General features: G+C 36.5%; 1 long non-coding RNA gene across 1 annotated transcript in view; it reads left to right on the top strand.

The window, feature by feature from the left end:
- Nucleotides 1–11,483, top strand: part of LOC143695086 (uncharacterized) — a 29,140-nt gene extending 17,657 nt beyond the window's left edge. Inside the window, exon 3 of the long non-coding RNA XR_013183998.1 lies at nt 11,382–11,483. This is a non-coding gene — a long non-coding RNA (uncharacterized LOC143695086). The remainder of the gene's footprint in view (nt 1–11,381) is intronic.
- Nucleotides 11,484–16,494: the final 5,011 nt, after the last annotated feature.

The raw sequence follows: 16,494 nt of genomic DNA, 5'->3' as shown, positions 1-16,494 counted from the left end.
ATATACAATTTAAAATGACAGTATAAGCTCAGCATAAAGGTCTGTGAATACTATTTGCAGTAAAGCTTTGTAGAGATTTGAATTTCTAGTTCCAGCAAATGAAATGATTGCAAATAATAGCAGCTTTTCTAGTGTATAGCATGTGCTTGGGTCTTTGAATTAATTGCTTTGCCTTTGTAAAGGCTGGGGCACAGTAAGTGGTATAACCAAGAAAGCCAAATGTTCAGAATGGGAGGAGGGAGGCAGTCAAATTACTAGCTACAAATCACTCTCATACCATGCAGGAATAGACAGTGGGATGTACAGTTAAACCAAAAGGTGGTAAGAAAAAGAGATAAGGTAAAAAATGCACTGCACCATTTAGAAAAGAACTGTGGAGTGGCTGCACTGCAAACAGAAGGTACCTAAGCAGGCATCTCCTTTGTCAGCAAGGCTGAGCTTACATAATTATTTAGTCTTTTCCTTGTTCACACTCCATATTCATTTCCTACCGAATGTTGCTGAGAAAGAGAGGTAGACAAGAAGCTCTAGAATTCTAATAACACAAAGCCCTCAGCTGCTTGTTTAATTTCACTTGAGTTTTGTGGCAGTCACCGCATGCACTTACCCTAAATCAAATGCTCCTGCTGTGCACAGTGCCAGTACTTACAAGATCAAAGCCTTACAATAGATGATGTGAGTTAGTAAACTTTTAAAATATTAAAATTGAAATGGGACACATTTTTAGCAATCTCCTAATTTCAAAAGTAAGCTTTCTGTGTACCATCCACAAACACTCCCCCCCACTCATGCACAGATATATTTCAGGTCTTCCTTTGCATTATGTTATGCCAGGGTTGCTAAGGTTAAAATCCGAAGGTAAAACATGGATACTATGGGATTATTGTTGTCTATCCCATTTCAAATGGGAGACTTCTTACACACATTGCCAAGTGTACTTCAGGGCATATTTGCTGGATGTTCCACAGTGGCTGTGACACTGGGAACTCCCTCCCATTACTGAAGCTGAGTAAGGCCCAGCCAGTACACTGTTCCTGCTCAGCTTGCATTATTTTGTACTTGGTCATTCATTTTGCTTTGCTGTATCATACTACAGGGCAGGCTTATTTAAATATTTATTTAGTTTGAGTTGGACTCCAGGACCCTTGTGGGACCCTGCCAACTCAAGATAGTCTATGATTTTACCTCCAAACATGCCATGACAGCAAAGTGTCCACAGACAAATAGCAGCTACTAGAAATGTGACACAGATGCACAAAGAAGGGAGATCACATCTGGCAGCATTATCCCAAAATACCAGTGGGGGAAAAGGCCTTTCCAATGCAGACACATGTATCTTAAACAACAAGTTAGTTGTGCTGAATGACTAGAATGTAAAGGTTTTTCATTTTATTCTTTTTCTTTAAGTCCGTGAAACATACCTGAGTTTTCTATTGAAAAAATTGAATAGTCTTTGATTAAAGTGTGAAAATCAATTGTAGGCATGAAGAAACACCCTTCACAGGAATGGGAAACTAAACATTTGGTCAGTAGCCCGATTTAATAAAATAGCAGTAATATAGTGGAACCAAAAGGAACTGACATAACTAATCTCTTAATCCTGTCTTCTTCTTCTTCTATCCATTTGTGTAAAGAATAAAGGGGGTCCACAATAAGCCATAAAATGCATATGTTGCCCAGCAGGGTGTCCATTTTGGCCTGTTTTATATGCTATGGAATTGACATTCTCATCTTTCAATCTGAAAGTGGCCAAACCACTTTATTTATTTATTTCATACAAGCTGTAGTCCTTCTATCACAGATCACTGTTGGTATATGAACAAAAGGAAAATAAACTGAGAGTCCATAATAAAGAAACAGGTGGAAAGAAAGAAAGCTGAATCCTCTCAAACAGCAACCCACAAAGGCAGACCCCTCTCTATTAGTACCTGTACAATAAATAGTCACAGCTACATGGATAAATCTGGAATATTTTTCAAGTCAGAGACAAACCTTTTAAGATTTGCTAATAGTAAAAATTTAGATCAGTTAACTCTTGAATATTGTGCAGGATATTTTATAAATACTATATAGAAATAGTCTTGCCTACTTGGATAAAAATTAATACAGTCTTAATGAAACTCAGGCACCTGCTTCTCTTTCTGATATTATCTCTAAGTTATTACTTTTATTATCATTATTATGTCATTACTGTACTAGCTGAAGCTTATTTTTATTAACTACCAGTTTATCCTCTTTTTTTCCAAAAGAGGTTGCTCTATGGAATAATTTTTCTCAGCAGATTATCATTTGCTTGAATCTTGGAAACATTGGTTCCTGTGAGCCAATACAACACAAAAGCTAACTAGTTGTAACATTGGCCTTCAGTTCTGCAAACAGCTCAGCAGGTGGTTCACATAACTAATCTCTCTCTAATTAGTCATCCCTATGCAGGAGTATTTCCTACTATCTTTTTAAAAGTATTAATCGAATTATAAGTGGCAGTTAGTTTTTTATTTTTGATACAGTTCTAGAAGAGGTAAGCATCTTTCAAACTGAAAACAATCACTTTTCCTCCAGTTAAGTTCTTGAGTTTCTTGCATCAATATTTGCAGACTGAGCTCTGCTAAATCTGTTACAAATTCTGCTCTAAACATGCAGACCCATTTTCTGAGAAAGTTCTTTCCTTTGGAATCCTCATTTTTTCCCCTCTTTTTTTTCTACCATAATTGTCACAGAAATAGCAGTAGGTTTGTGTGACAATTTGATGTCTATGAAATACAAAACAACTAGCAATTTTCCCCAGTAAAACAGGAATCTGTTTTTCATACAAAAATATATTTGCTATTATAATCCTGCTATTATAATGTCTAGGTTCTGCTGTTGTTGTCAACAAAGAGGAAATAGTTTCAGCAGAATGAAATGTGATTTCAGTCTGCTAGAAGAGGAGTTAGTTCTGGTCTGAAAATAAGAGTATATATGTATAAAAATGCCATTTCTTAAAGAAAAAACAAACAAACAAACAAACCTGTTCTGTCACAGAGACTGCAAGGAACTCTGGAACTCTAACTACTTTAATTCCAAGAGCTCATTTTAGCCTCCAAAAACATGCTCACAGGACTCCTTTTTATGCATCAAGGAAACAGACCTGCTACTAATTTTTCTCCTTGCAATAGTACCAAACATAATGAGTTTACACAACTGCTTCTGTAAGCACCAGAGGGTTGGACTTTGATGATCTTTGTGGGTCCTTTCCAACTCCGATTTTGCTGGTATTTTATAGATAAATTTATCAAAAGGTACCATTGCATTACACTGGCACTTCTTTTTTTTTATTATGTTGTAGAAGTATAAAAAAAAAAGGTTATTGAGTTATTATAATGTCCTGTATTGATTTTCACAAGTACTCTGTCTTTTCCAAATCCATAGAGATAACCACAAGCATGACACTGACAAAAAATAAACTGAAAATATCACAATTGGTTCAGATCCTTGCTTATACAAGACAGCTCCATTCATTTAAAACAGACTACCATAAAGATAAAATAACTCATATCAGCCATAGATCTATGTAACTCTGTACAGAGTTATATAGCTCATGGGATGTTTTATTACTCTGCTAACATCTGTTTAAGTTTCATTTCAACTCCCTTCAGTAAATTGTTCTTTTGCTCATAATTTATTCTCCACTCAAGATCTGTGAAAGTCACCAACGATTTGGGTCATTCCATCATCACCAGACACCTTAAAAAACACTTATTCAGTGGGAGCTAGACATGTAATGACTATTGACATTTATAAAAATCCCATCCTGATGCTACAGAGCATTTTTGAGCAGCTCTAGAATATTTAGCACTGTCTGATTAAATTGGTGTTTGCAGTAATGCCTTCAATAAAGGATTATAGTTGTACCACAGTTTAAAGAAAGTGTATATTCTAAACTCCCAGAGATTACCCAGAAACCATGCACTAGACAATTCAAGCTTTAAACCCATGGAGGCTTATTAGTAATCAAGCCCATCTCATTTTGATCTATGGTTGTTACTTGGCAGGAGGAAACAGCTTACAGCTACTCAAAAGCAGAACTGAAGTTCAAAACCAGAAGCCCATGGAAAGGCCTTTAATTACACGTACAGTGTTCTTACTTCCTCTTTCACTATCTTCAAATATATAAACAATCAGCAAAAAGAAAAAGAATTCTTTGATACAGCAGCACAGAGGAAATATATTCAGAAGAAGGAAGAGGAAGGCAAGTCACTATGAGAACAGAAGAAACTATTTCAAAAGGATTATAAAAAAGAAATCCTCGGGTTTATGCTTTGAAACTTGTTACAATTTTGTGAGACTCAGAAGACTATGATAACATGGGACTAAAATTATTCATAATTAAAAAGTTTTCCCCAAATAAAACATTTTAAAAACTGTTTAAAAGTAACAATACATGGTTTCAAAATCTACATATGCCTTGAAAAACATGAACTAAACTGAAATGCTTCATGATTAAAGACAGCTGCTCACTTACCAAAATTTATGAGAAAAAGAAAAAAGTTTATTAAAACTTACTACCTAGTCCTAACACTGTATATAACACTGCCTCTTATTAAATCAAATTAATTATGTTTGTGTGCATATTTCTGTGTATATCTATGGATATCCACACATATATAGATAGTGAGCCTTAAGAAGTCTGACATTAAAAAGCTGAAAGATCTACCATTCTTAAAGGGAGAACAAACAAATACAGGTTTGTATGCACAGCTATAATTCAAGCAGCTTTGGAACACATTCATCATTTTTCTGTCCTTTTGTAGCTCTCCAATCTCTGTCCCAACTCATCACCCTTGCACTGTGCTGCCTGCTCCCCTGCAGCCTGGCTCAGCAGATATGTTATTTACAGCAGGACAGATTTCCATACAGATCTGTTATTTACAACAGCCTCCCCTCCCTGGGAGGTGCTCAGACACAGCTCAGCAGCCCAGAGCTGCAAGTGCAGACCCAGGCAGGAGTAAATGGGAGCCCCTGCCTGGCTTTGCAAAACGAGCAGGTTCCACCAAGGGCAGCTACGCTTGCCAGGGAGCTCCGTGCCTGTCCACAGAATAAAACAGCACACCCCTGACACTAAACACCAACACTGTTCTCCACACTGAATTTTGCATCCTGGAGCCAATCCATTTCTCAAAGTCACAATCAAAATTTTTTCATTACATATACATATATATCTCTCTAACAAAAGCACATCCACTTTCACTGAAATAAAGTGTCTTGAAGGAGAGTTTTCAAACCAAGCCATTGAATTTTGGGGAAGACGTCAGCAAGAAGTAGTGTTAGTAGAACTGCCTAAAGAACCCACACATTTGCCAAAGACCATTGCAAATGTTACCTCTTGTCACCTTTGGTGTTAAAATGCAAATGGGGCTGAAGACTCTGGAGGGGAGTTATATGACAAATTTGATCCAAGCTGCACAAATATTTAAGATACACAACACACTCCCACATTGAAAATACATGGGAAGTCATCCTGTATGAATCTGAGGTCAGGTGGCCCAGCTCAAGGGGCAGTCGCCAGCTGGCAAGCAGAACCATGGGCTCGCCACAGAGTAGTGCCATGTCCCAGCCAGGTAGCTGGGGACCAGCAAAATAGCACCACTTCTGACACTTTTTTCTCCTACCTCCTTCTACCTGAAGGTACTTAAGGATTGCAGCTTAGGTTCTGTATTATAAAATGAAACAGAAATTTATACAAATATAACAACATTGTTGCTACCTGCACAGCCTCTTGAAAGCATGCTTAGCAGAACACTCCTGAAAAAATAAAAATACACCCCCAAAATTTGCCCAAGACAGACTTACCAGCCCTAATTCTTATTCACAAGGATGATCCCATTCACACCTTTGCAATTCTTTTTACTTGTGGTTAGCTGCCTGGGGTAGAAAATTCCACATCTGCCAATTAAATAATGACTGCTTATAAGTGTTGCTATTTAAAGCTGATAAACTTTGTAAAAACACATATGTTTCACAGGCTGCCAGGACTGGAATTTTAGTTTCCACATTGCTACTCCAATCTATATTTTATTGTGCATATCTTATTTTTTTTCCTCTGTAGTGTCATTAATCTGCTCCCTGGCTGTGCAGAATAATATCCCACAAGAGCAGGCTGCTTTTTGAATATTTTATTATCTCTCATTGTATTTCCAAAGTAATATATATTTACAAATTCAACCTCCTACAGGCAGAACTATATTGTTTTCCCTCTATGTTTGAGAAGCAAGGCATAGATATCGAATATAAATAGAAAAATCTATCTACACTCATTCACGTTGAAAGAAAGAACCAATCACATATCAAGCTGTGCAAGAAAAGAGGGGAAAAAAGATTTGCATACTGCAGGAGAAGACAGAGGGGCAGAGAGGTACACAAAGGGGTTATGTTCCTACTGGAATACATCTTTCAGTTCTGCTGAAGGACAAGGCTTTCCAGGATGCCTCTCTCATATCTGAACAGATTGTATCCAGTGGGAAGTGCACTGGAAGGGCTTGGCTGAGTATTTATCCTTCACAGTCTTGACTCGTTTCATCAAATAATTTCCTGGGGCTCCCCTTTTTGACATAGAGCATTTCCTTCCTTACTTTGACCTGTAGCATTTTAGCAGGAAGAGGAGTGAAAATACCTTCCCCTGCTTCCCTCTTCACCTCAGTACTGGCAGCCCAATGCACTGAACTGCCCATGGCCCCTCCACTGCAGGGAACTCCCATCAGACAAGGATGGATCTTCTCCAGTTTCTAAACAAGGCAAGGCTGAGCTTGAACTTGGCTCTTTATAGGTGAATACTCAGTAATAGCCACTTGGTCCTTGCCCCTTGATTTAGAAAGAGTAGAAAATCCTCTTACAAAGGGGAAGAGAGACATTTTCATAGGCAAGGCATGGTGTTTTGGAAGTGCTTTCACCATTCTGTCACAGATGTCCTGTGTGTCTTTGGCACTGAGGTCTCACTGTTCCTTCACTCCCTCCAAGAAGTACAACTCAGCATACCTCATACAGTTATAAAGATGATAAATGTAAAAGCAAGGGACTGGGAGCTTTCTGGGAAGATAAGGAGACATTAGATTCACTAGAGCCAAAGTCAGTGCACATTTATCAGTCAAATTATGCAGAAGCTAAAAAAGGTGCACAGAAAGTGGGAGGGAATTGCCCATTAAAAAAGGAAAAAAGCAACAGCAACAAAACTCACTGTGTTGAAGGCCCCAAATTCAGTTTTTCAAGGCATGAATATGAATTTCAGCCTTGAAATTTAAATCATTATAAATAAGAAACATGAAAATACCATATATACCATGCACAGCATTTGCAAAACCTTTTCTTTTTTACAGAGCTTTGTTGGCATTCTTAGGTTAAGCGCAACAATCCAACTATGTAAGAGTATCCCAAGACTTATCTAAACTATGGAACTAAAGCATGCCTAAAATAGGTCATCTGATATTTAGAGAGACATGTATGTCTCTCTGTATGTGGGACATACTGCAGATATCAGATTTTCTGCTTTTTTTTTTGATCCATACAAGATATGAAGCTCATTTAAGCAGATATTTTCTACTATATTACAAGTATCAACCATTTGAATGCTGCTTTAAATATCACTCATTCTTCAATAGGAGGAAATGGGAATACATTATTTAAAAATACATGCTCAAAACCAGCAAGCCCCAAACATGATGCACCCCTTTCATAGCAGCTCTGCATATTTTATTCTCTACTCTAAAAGCTATATGCTTGGATCTTTTTCATTGTCCAAAATAAATAACACAACAGCTATTCAGCATTCATATTCTTCAACTACATGAAATTGTTATGGATGAGCAATTTTTCAGAGTAGGTGAAGGGTTGTACACTATCATGCAAACAGGTGATATTCAGCAAAAGCTCTTACAGAAAAAGAATTCACAATATCCTTTCACGTTTTTTATTGTTTCAGTTCCCTGTCAGATAGCTGTTACCTAAATTTGAATTGAAAGCAAATAAAACAAACACTGATTGTTTTTAATTTTGGTTCTTTTCAGCATTAGTCTTTGTTTTCTACCACATTCAAAATGAACAAGTATGATGGTTGGTTTTCCCTTTGTTTGTTATTTTAATTTAATAAATTCTATGCAAGGACAGATTATTTCACTGTGTGTCACTTGTAATTTATCATTCATGATCCTTGTCCAGGAGGCTCTGAAATCTCTAGAAATTTTTGTTGTCTTAAATAGATTTTGGATCACCTTAATACCATCATTATCTCAGGGCTACTATTATAAGAAAGACAAGTTTACTTAACAAGCTCAGTGTTCTAAAAAGAACAGCCTCATGTGAGTATTTGGGAGCTGGTATTACACCTTTTGCAGCTGCATGATTAGAGGCTGATACAGCTATTAACTCCTAATTATGCAATGGTATTTTTCCTATATGTGCAATCACTTAGTACTGGGCTTTTTAGTCATAGGAAAACATTTCCTCAAATAATCCACCTCCAGTCTCACTCTCCAAATCTCAAAAAAAATAGTGTTTTGTAACAAATCTGGAACTATGAAATGGAAATCATGAAAAGACTTCACTCATTCATTTTTGGTAGGCTGCAATTCTTCAAAATCATCTATAAATCTGGGTCAACACTTTCCCTTCACCAATATAAAAACAAATGAACAAAAAGCTAACAAAATTAAAGAATAATCAGCACCATCTTATAAAGCCACTTTCAGTGCATTCTGTATTTCAAAGTGAGTAATGAGTCTTTATCCCATTTTAAAACATAGGATGGAGAAAGAAATTAGCCCCTGAAACAAAACAACAAGTGATTTCAAGAAACTTCCTCCCCATTGCAATCCTATAAGCTTATCTGTTTGAAATAATCTGTTTGCTGTGAAAACACTATTATTTCTTTAGGGGAAAAAAGTCTTCATTTGGAGATTTTTGTTCCAGCTGTACTTTTGCAATAATATTTTACCAGTGTAGTTCCTAACACTGAGATAGTAACTGTGCCCAGCTGACAGGAACAACCTTCTCATGCCTTCTCTAATACTGGTTTTTAAAAAGCTTTCCACCCTGGCTTTTCCAGCTATTCCATTTCCTAGATTCTATCTTTAGAGGGAGAACTTTTTTTGAAAAAGGGCTGTAACTTGCTACAGATAACTTTTACACCTTGGCAAGGTTTACATAGAACTAAAAGCCATGTTCTGAAATAGTGACAGATATTTTCCTGACATGCCTTTCTTGGAAAACTGCTTATGTTTTCTAACATGATCTGCACCAGAGTTTATACTATTCTGTTAAGGTCAAATCAAAATAACAGTAGTAAATTCTGCAGAATCTAATAATTAAAGCTTTTACTAACTTGATTTACACTATGTACAATATGTATATTGAAGCAAACTCCAGTAATCTGTCCTCATGTAGAATTGAAAACAAAAAGGTTTTAAAAAATAACCAGGCAAAGGAAGAAAGGAATATACTTCTTAATTTTGAATAGTGTTACACAAAGGTAGAAAATATAACTATGTGGTGAATAAGACTAGGTAAAAGAAATTAGAGTGAAATAAGTAGAATTTTCTAACTCTGAAATGAAGGCAAATTAAAATAAATAGCATGCAATATTTATAGTAGCATTAGTGTTTTACAGCATGGCAGGTAAAATTTCCTGCACTACAAGGACTTCATCAGGCACATTTCCTGATTAAATGGACATTTTAAGAATTTCCTCTCTCCCCAACACACTACAAATAAGCCATCAAAAAGAGAAAATATCCACACACCCACAGAATGGAGCATTGCACAACAAAGAACTGGACACCAGATGTTTTTGTGCCATCAGGAAGCATTCAAAACTACAGACATCAGTGTTGCACTTAAAAAAAAACCTAAAAATCAATAATACACGCCCAATATCCCTGACAAAAGATTAGGTAGTTGTATTATGATCTATTAGGCATTCAAATTCACATCAATTAACCAAAATCCTGAGCTATTGAAGCAGCAACATTCCTCAGCTCTAAATTCTGTAACTGTCAAAGGTCAGGAAACCCACATACAGCTACAGACTTATTTTAAGATCTGAGTTCTATTTTAACCTTTAACAAGAAAGAAAAGAGTAACTATGAATTTGTGTTAGCCATACAGAAGGGTTACGCACACAATAAATAGCACCATCATGATTTAATGGAATGGCAATTCTGCCAATATGGCATTTCCCCATTTCCCAACACTCTGGACAATCTCTTGGTTTCCCATTTCTAGCAGTGGGACTGACAGGAGCAATGTTTAAAAAGGCAGGAGCATCCAAGTGTAGGTTCCTCTTATCATAAAAAGATGTGGGTACTTAAAAACCACAAGCGCAAAGCAGCTGAGAAGGAAGGCACTTGCCATGACCTCGCCCTGCCCCAGGGACCTCCTCCAGCCCATTCAGTTCAGCTCTGCTTTGACAGCCTGCACTGCCACAGGAAGTGCTGCCATACATTTGAATGAAAAACAAGCAATAATGTGCCAAACCTCAGCAGACACACATTGAATTCTATTCATTCAGGATAGCCAAGACAATGGGGAACTACCACACCACACCACACAAAATGAACTGGCATTCTCCTGAAATGGCTCCCAGGACCAAGGCATTAAAAGGAGACAACTCACTTCCTATTTTGCTTTCTTGAACAAGGAATCTGAGCACAAATAATAAAAAAAAAAAATGCCAAATGTGTCCCAGAGTTTCATGACTGTAGCTATTTTCGTCAAAAATCTAAGCTTTTGGAATCATCTTTTAAGACAGACCAAACTTCTGCTTTCTTTTCTATGAAATCTCTATCCATTGTGTTTAGAGAACATGGTTTAAGAATATGAAAGTTCTCAGGTGGAAAACAAGGTTTCACCTTAAATTCACTTAAATGTCTTCTTAAATCCACTTCTTTCATAATATATCTAGAAAACTTGATGCCATGGAGACAAAGTCGTTAATCCTTCTGTTAAAATTAGGGAGCCAATATATTGACTTGCCAAAGATCACCCAAGAGCACAGCAGGAGAGTTAGGAACTACTTCTCTGAATCTCAAAAATCTTAACCACATGACTGTAAAATCTATAACAATTAAGACATATATTGCATGCCTCTTTTGTGAGAAGGTCACATAATAATGTTGTTAACAACTGAAAATATTATTGTGATCTCTTGCTTTCCTCACCAAGAAAACGTGTACACAAAAGTCATGCAGAGGCATCTTTCTGGACACAGCTCCAAATCAAGAAGACCACTTTCTTCTCAGTGACCAAGGAGCAAAGAGGCTCTGGATAGTTTTTGGAAAACAGCAGCATGCAGAGTGGTAAGGATGTAGGACATATAAACACTAAGACTTTTAATCTCTTATAAAAATTCTTTTCAGCTTTACAGGGTGAATCTCAGGGAAGTTCATCAATGAAATCCAGAAAGTCAAACACCACTGCAGCAGCTCAGAAAGCAAAGGACAATGTTTGGATTAAAGTACCTGGGTCAGTATTCAAATGAAGCTGCTTTGCCAGATAAGCAGCAGATATTTTATTTCTTTCTATTTTCAGATAAAGTAACTACTCCACTTCAATGACAAATTCATCCAAATCTATAAGCCTGGAAAAGCAGAATAACTAATTTGCTTTCCTTATTCCTCATAAGAATAACTGTTTTGAATAGAAGCACCATACCTACTAGCCCAAGGAACTTAAAGGCCTTCAGAGCTAGAAGCAATCAGGTCAATTCACAGCCTACCAATAGTATTTTCCTTTTTTAGCAAATTGGTCTTGAATGCAAAAGGTCTTGACAAAATTACCTTTTCTAACACATCCCCAGCACACATGCTAATGCTGTTATTTAATGAATAAAATCCTCCATTAATTTAAAATAGTGTTTGACATAATATTCAATACATATACACTTTCATTTAGTTCAATAAAGTTCCATTCCCTACATTGTAATGTAATTACATACAGTTTATCTAGAAAGACATATAATTATATATGCAAAACCATGGTAATTTAATAAATTATTTTTTATTTTATGAAACAGTTAAACCCATAAATATAAAACATTATAAACAATTAAATTTTCTGTTTCCAGAATTAGTATGCAGTTCTTGCATTTTTATTTAAAGTAATCCACCCAATTTATGAAAAATTAAAAATAAGCACTTTTTAGGCAATGTAAATCCTAAATTGAATTCTCTGTACACTAAAACTTATGAGCAGAGTTAAAAAAAAAAATCTACCATGCACCAGTTCAGTGGCACTGAATAAGAATTAAACAAGAAATGCTTTGCCAAAATGCAGGAATAAAACCCTATGCATTCATGCTTTATCCACACGGGCTATTCTTGCTCATGTACTGAATACACACAGTATTTTAAATAGTCTGTCCATCCAATGCAAAATGAGTATGATTAATGGCTAATTGCTCTTTCTTGTTTGCTATCCTTCACATGCTATGATATCAGAGTTCCACAAGGGCAACTGTAGTGGGCTGGCCAAAAAGCCTGGAGGGGAAAATTAAATCCCCTTCTTAAGCAGCAGACTAGCAGTCTCCTCCAACAAAGGCTTTCCTTCCCTTGGTGGTAATGTGATTCATTTTCCTATAAAGAAGAAGGCTGGTATTTCAATGCGTAAAGACAGCCATTACTGTGACATTTAACAAGCCTGAAACCTCTGGCTTTCTTGCTAACCTAGATCTGCCTTAAGGCTATCAGAGACAAAAGAGGCCTTCTCCTCCAGCAAGCATCAAAGACCTAATAAAAAGCCAAGAACGAGTAGGCAGTCAGCTTCTGTGTCAGAAATGCAAAATAAAAATATAATCTATGCAAATTTGAGGCATGCAAAAAACTCATGGAACATTGCTTGTGTGTACAGTTGTACTCATAAAACCTGTAATGCACTTTTTGAATTATTCAGCAAGAGGAGGCTGAAAAGCAGCAAAGAAGCTTATTATGTTTGCTTTGCTTCATAGACTATTAGGTGGACAAAAAGAAAAAGGAATTTAGTTACGCTTGCTTATCTCCTAACCTTATAAACTTGGGATTAACAGATCAAAGGAGGATTTGGTTCAGTTGATAGAAAATGGAGCTCTTTTATAGCTGTTTGGTCTCCCTGTCCCTTATGATCAAATGAGCTTAAGCAATTGATAAAATAAATGGAGGTTTGAATTCATGTGGTTTAGTATATATATTTAATATTTGCGGTATTGCATTGTACATTTGCATGCAAAATTAAGTAACAAGTAAAAGAAGATTAAACATTGCACTTTTTTTTATTCTGCTTATGCCCCGCTGTAGAACCCAAAGTGCAAACACAAGGTGCTGTACTGATATGATTTAATTTATTTCATGATTTTATGAGGGATGTAGGGCAGCCCATGTACTACTACACATATAAAGTGTTTCTAATGCTTCATTCTCTCATCTTGCCATTGCTCCGAAAATTAACCCACAGCTGAGCTCCACCTGGGGCACTGCACAGCCTGGGATGTGGAGATGGAAACACCTGGTCTGAGGGTCAGGTACCCCTGGCTCACACAGCACTGACATCAGGCACCTGCCAAATGGTCATTGGAGATGACAAGGCTTGATGCTGCCTCTCTTCTTCCCAACATCTCCAATTGCAATACACCAAAAAGCAAAGATGGTGCTGCTTTTAATTTATGATAGCAAAGATGGTGCTGCTATTTATTCATTCACCAGTTCTATTATTTTGCTCTGGGCTGGACATGGGTGTATTCCTGGATGACTTAGGGACAGTTTCACCTTTTAAAGGACTGTACATATTCATTATGAATCAAAATTAAATTACACATGCTTTTGAAAGCTGAGGTGAACCCATTTATCTATGAATTACTAGAAGTTATATATCATTTCATAAAAAAAGTACCATGCCCTTCACATGTAAAATCGTTTTTCCATGTCAATTAGGCCATACAATTTCCAGCTGCAAAGCACCATGTTTAAAAAAGGAATTAAGTAGCTTGCCTCACTAATTTTTCTATGCTCACATTGGAAATGCATGTTTTGACTGCAGCTTTACCACAAAGTTGTCGCTCTGTTACTATAAATGGTTTCTTCTAGAACAACTGAATGGGAATTGCAACAAACTGTCCTCCCACGTGTTTGGTTAATGTAACAGCTCATGGGATTTTCCAATTGCCAATTAAGGATTGTTCATGATATTAAAATGGCTAAAGAAGAACACCAATGTCTTATTTACCTCTCAATACTTCAGTATCAGTTATCATTTTGGGATATTTCTATTATATAATGCTTTTGTTCAGTATATTATATAATACTTTTGCAACCCAGACCCAACCATTTTAAAACTAGCACAGCAAGAACTTCTAAGAGTTTTTACAAGATTAAGAAACTTTGTGCCAGAAGACATTTAAGGAGAGATTTATCAAAGTCATTTAAAAACATGTCAGGGGAAAGAGGCAAATGAAAGCCTTTTCATGGGAGGAAATGTAAAGTACAAAGAAGAGATAAAGTCATAATTCTGTGAGTGACCCTTCTTTGGCTGAATCTTTATAACTAAGGGAGAGGCTCTCAGCACAGCTGAGTTAGTGGCTGACTTAGATTGAGGTTTATTCAAACCAGATAAGGTTTAAATCAGTCACTGAGCAGAGAATGGCCACTGTGCTCTAACTGGACAAGTGAAATCAGAACAGTGCAGCATTACTGAATTGAAAGGTGCAACTGGTGAGATTTCAGACAGTGAGGCTGGAAGAAACCTTGCTAGGTCCTTTGCATATATGCAAATTAGACATCCCCACTTTTTGCTTGCAGCTTAGTTCAATAGTTGCAAAACAGTGAACTTCTCCAAAACACATCTGCTGGACCCAGCAGATCCAAAATCTGAAGACAACTACATCAGATCTCTATTTCCCGTGGTGGATTTTGATTGGCACATATTAGACTTGATGTTTATACAGCACAGTTTTGCACTGCATGTTTGCTGGCACTGTTTACTCAGGATCTCAGAAGAACAGGAAGGGAAAAGAAAAAGTAGAAGGAAAAGAAAAGGAGAAAGAGGGGAAAAGGAGTAACCTGAGCAATGAATACAGAAAGTCAAGAACTACTATGTAACTTTGAGTACCAAAAAGCCAAGAATGTTTTTCCTAGCTACAGAAGTATCTCAAACAAGAGGATAAAAGGTTACCTCCTAAACCATACAATTTTTCAGAAACTGTATATTCCTCTTCCATTAAGGGCTAACTTTACAAAGAACAAATAAACAATACTAGTTGGCTACAGATTTTGTCATTTCATTCAAATGACAGAATATAATTTGTTTTTGTTGGAAATATAACAAACGACAGCCAAGCAATACAATATTCTTTGGCTACAGCATAGATCTAAGTACAATTTCACTAAAATAAATTAAATAGACACTGGGGGGATAAAACACTATGTTAGTGTATTGTATTACAAAGATAAATGTTAACACTTCCATACTTGTTTGGCACAAAAGACATTCCAAATGTATTGCAAAAATATCTTCAGGATAACTGGTCTCAAAAATTACTTTATAAAACCTTGGTATTTGCAATCTAATACAAAAATTAGAAATGGTTTCATTTTAGCAACACTATTTGGTAACACCTTAACAAATGAAAGGACAAGAGAAGATTGCATTTCCCTTTCTTAATGTTTAAAAGGAATACAGTGGGTAAAGGTACAGTTAGTTTCTGTAGCACCTCAAATTCAAGTTTTTACCTACCATCACAGGAACTTTTAGAACTTGATTAATTCAATATATATTAAATCAATGTGTCAAAAATTGTTATGTTAAAAAATAAGTACTCTTTACGAACAAAAGCTGAAGTTGAAATGTAGACCTATGAGTGCCCTTATCTGTCTTATCATTCCATGCTGTAGTTGCAACATTGCTGAAGCTTTGCTATTCAAAATTACTACTGAGGAAAAGTTACTGAGAAGCAATTTATGGTACTAAAGTGATATAGGGAGCATCTGTCTCCATCTCAGTGCCTGCTACTCCACCTTGCTTTTAAATACTGTGTAAGACCATTGGTTATCTAGCAGCCTCAGACTGAAAGCTTTGGGAGGCTTTATTATTACTATAACCAAACACTGGGGTCCCCAGTGTTATACATGTAGTAGAAAGTCCTGTTACTACTTGTGGTGTAGAGTCTCAAATTGAGCATATATGCACATAGAAAGTGTGTTTTGCTGGTTTATAGCTACAGTGTAATTCTGTAGATATAGATTAAAAGCTGCTGGCATTAAGTTTTCCTTAGAATCCGAGGAAGGTCAAATTATGGTTTCTGCAAAGTGATCTCTATTTCCCTCTGCTGATGGGCTCTCCATTTTATATTGAGTTGGGTTCTTTCTAAATACATTTGTTATGTAAATCTCAATGTAAGACCTCAACTGTGGGATAGATACATTCCCACATTGTAGGTGCTACCATTTTGCAGACCAGTAAGCTGATTCAAAGGAGTTAGATGATGAATCCATGGGCAAGCAAAGG

The sequence above is a fragment of the Agelaius phoeniceus genome, chromosome 12 (assembly GCF_051311805.1).
Source record: "Agelaius phoeniceus isolate bAgePho1 chromosome 12, bAgePho1.hap1, whole genome shotgun sequence".
In the NCBI taxonomy this organism is placed as follows: Eukaryota; Metazoa; Chordata; class Aves; order Passeriformes; family Icteridae; genus Agelaius; species Agelaius phoeniceus.
The sequence above is the reverse complement of the archived record's forward strand: the minus strand, read 5'-3'. Positions and strand labels throughout refer to the sequence as shown.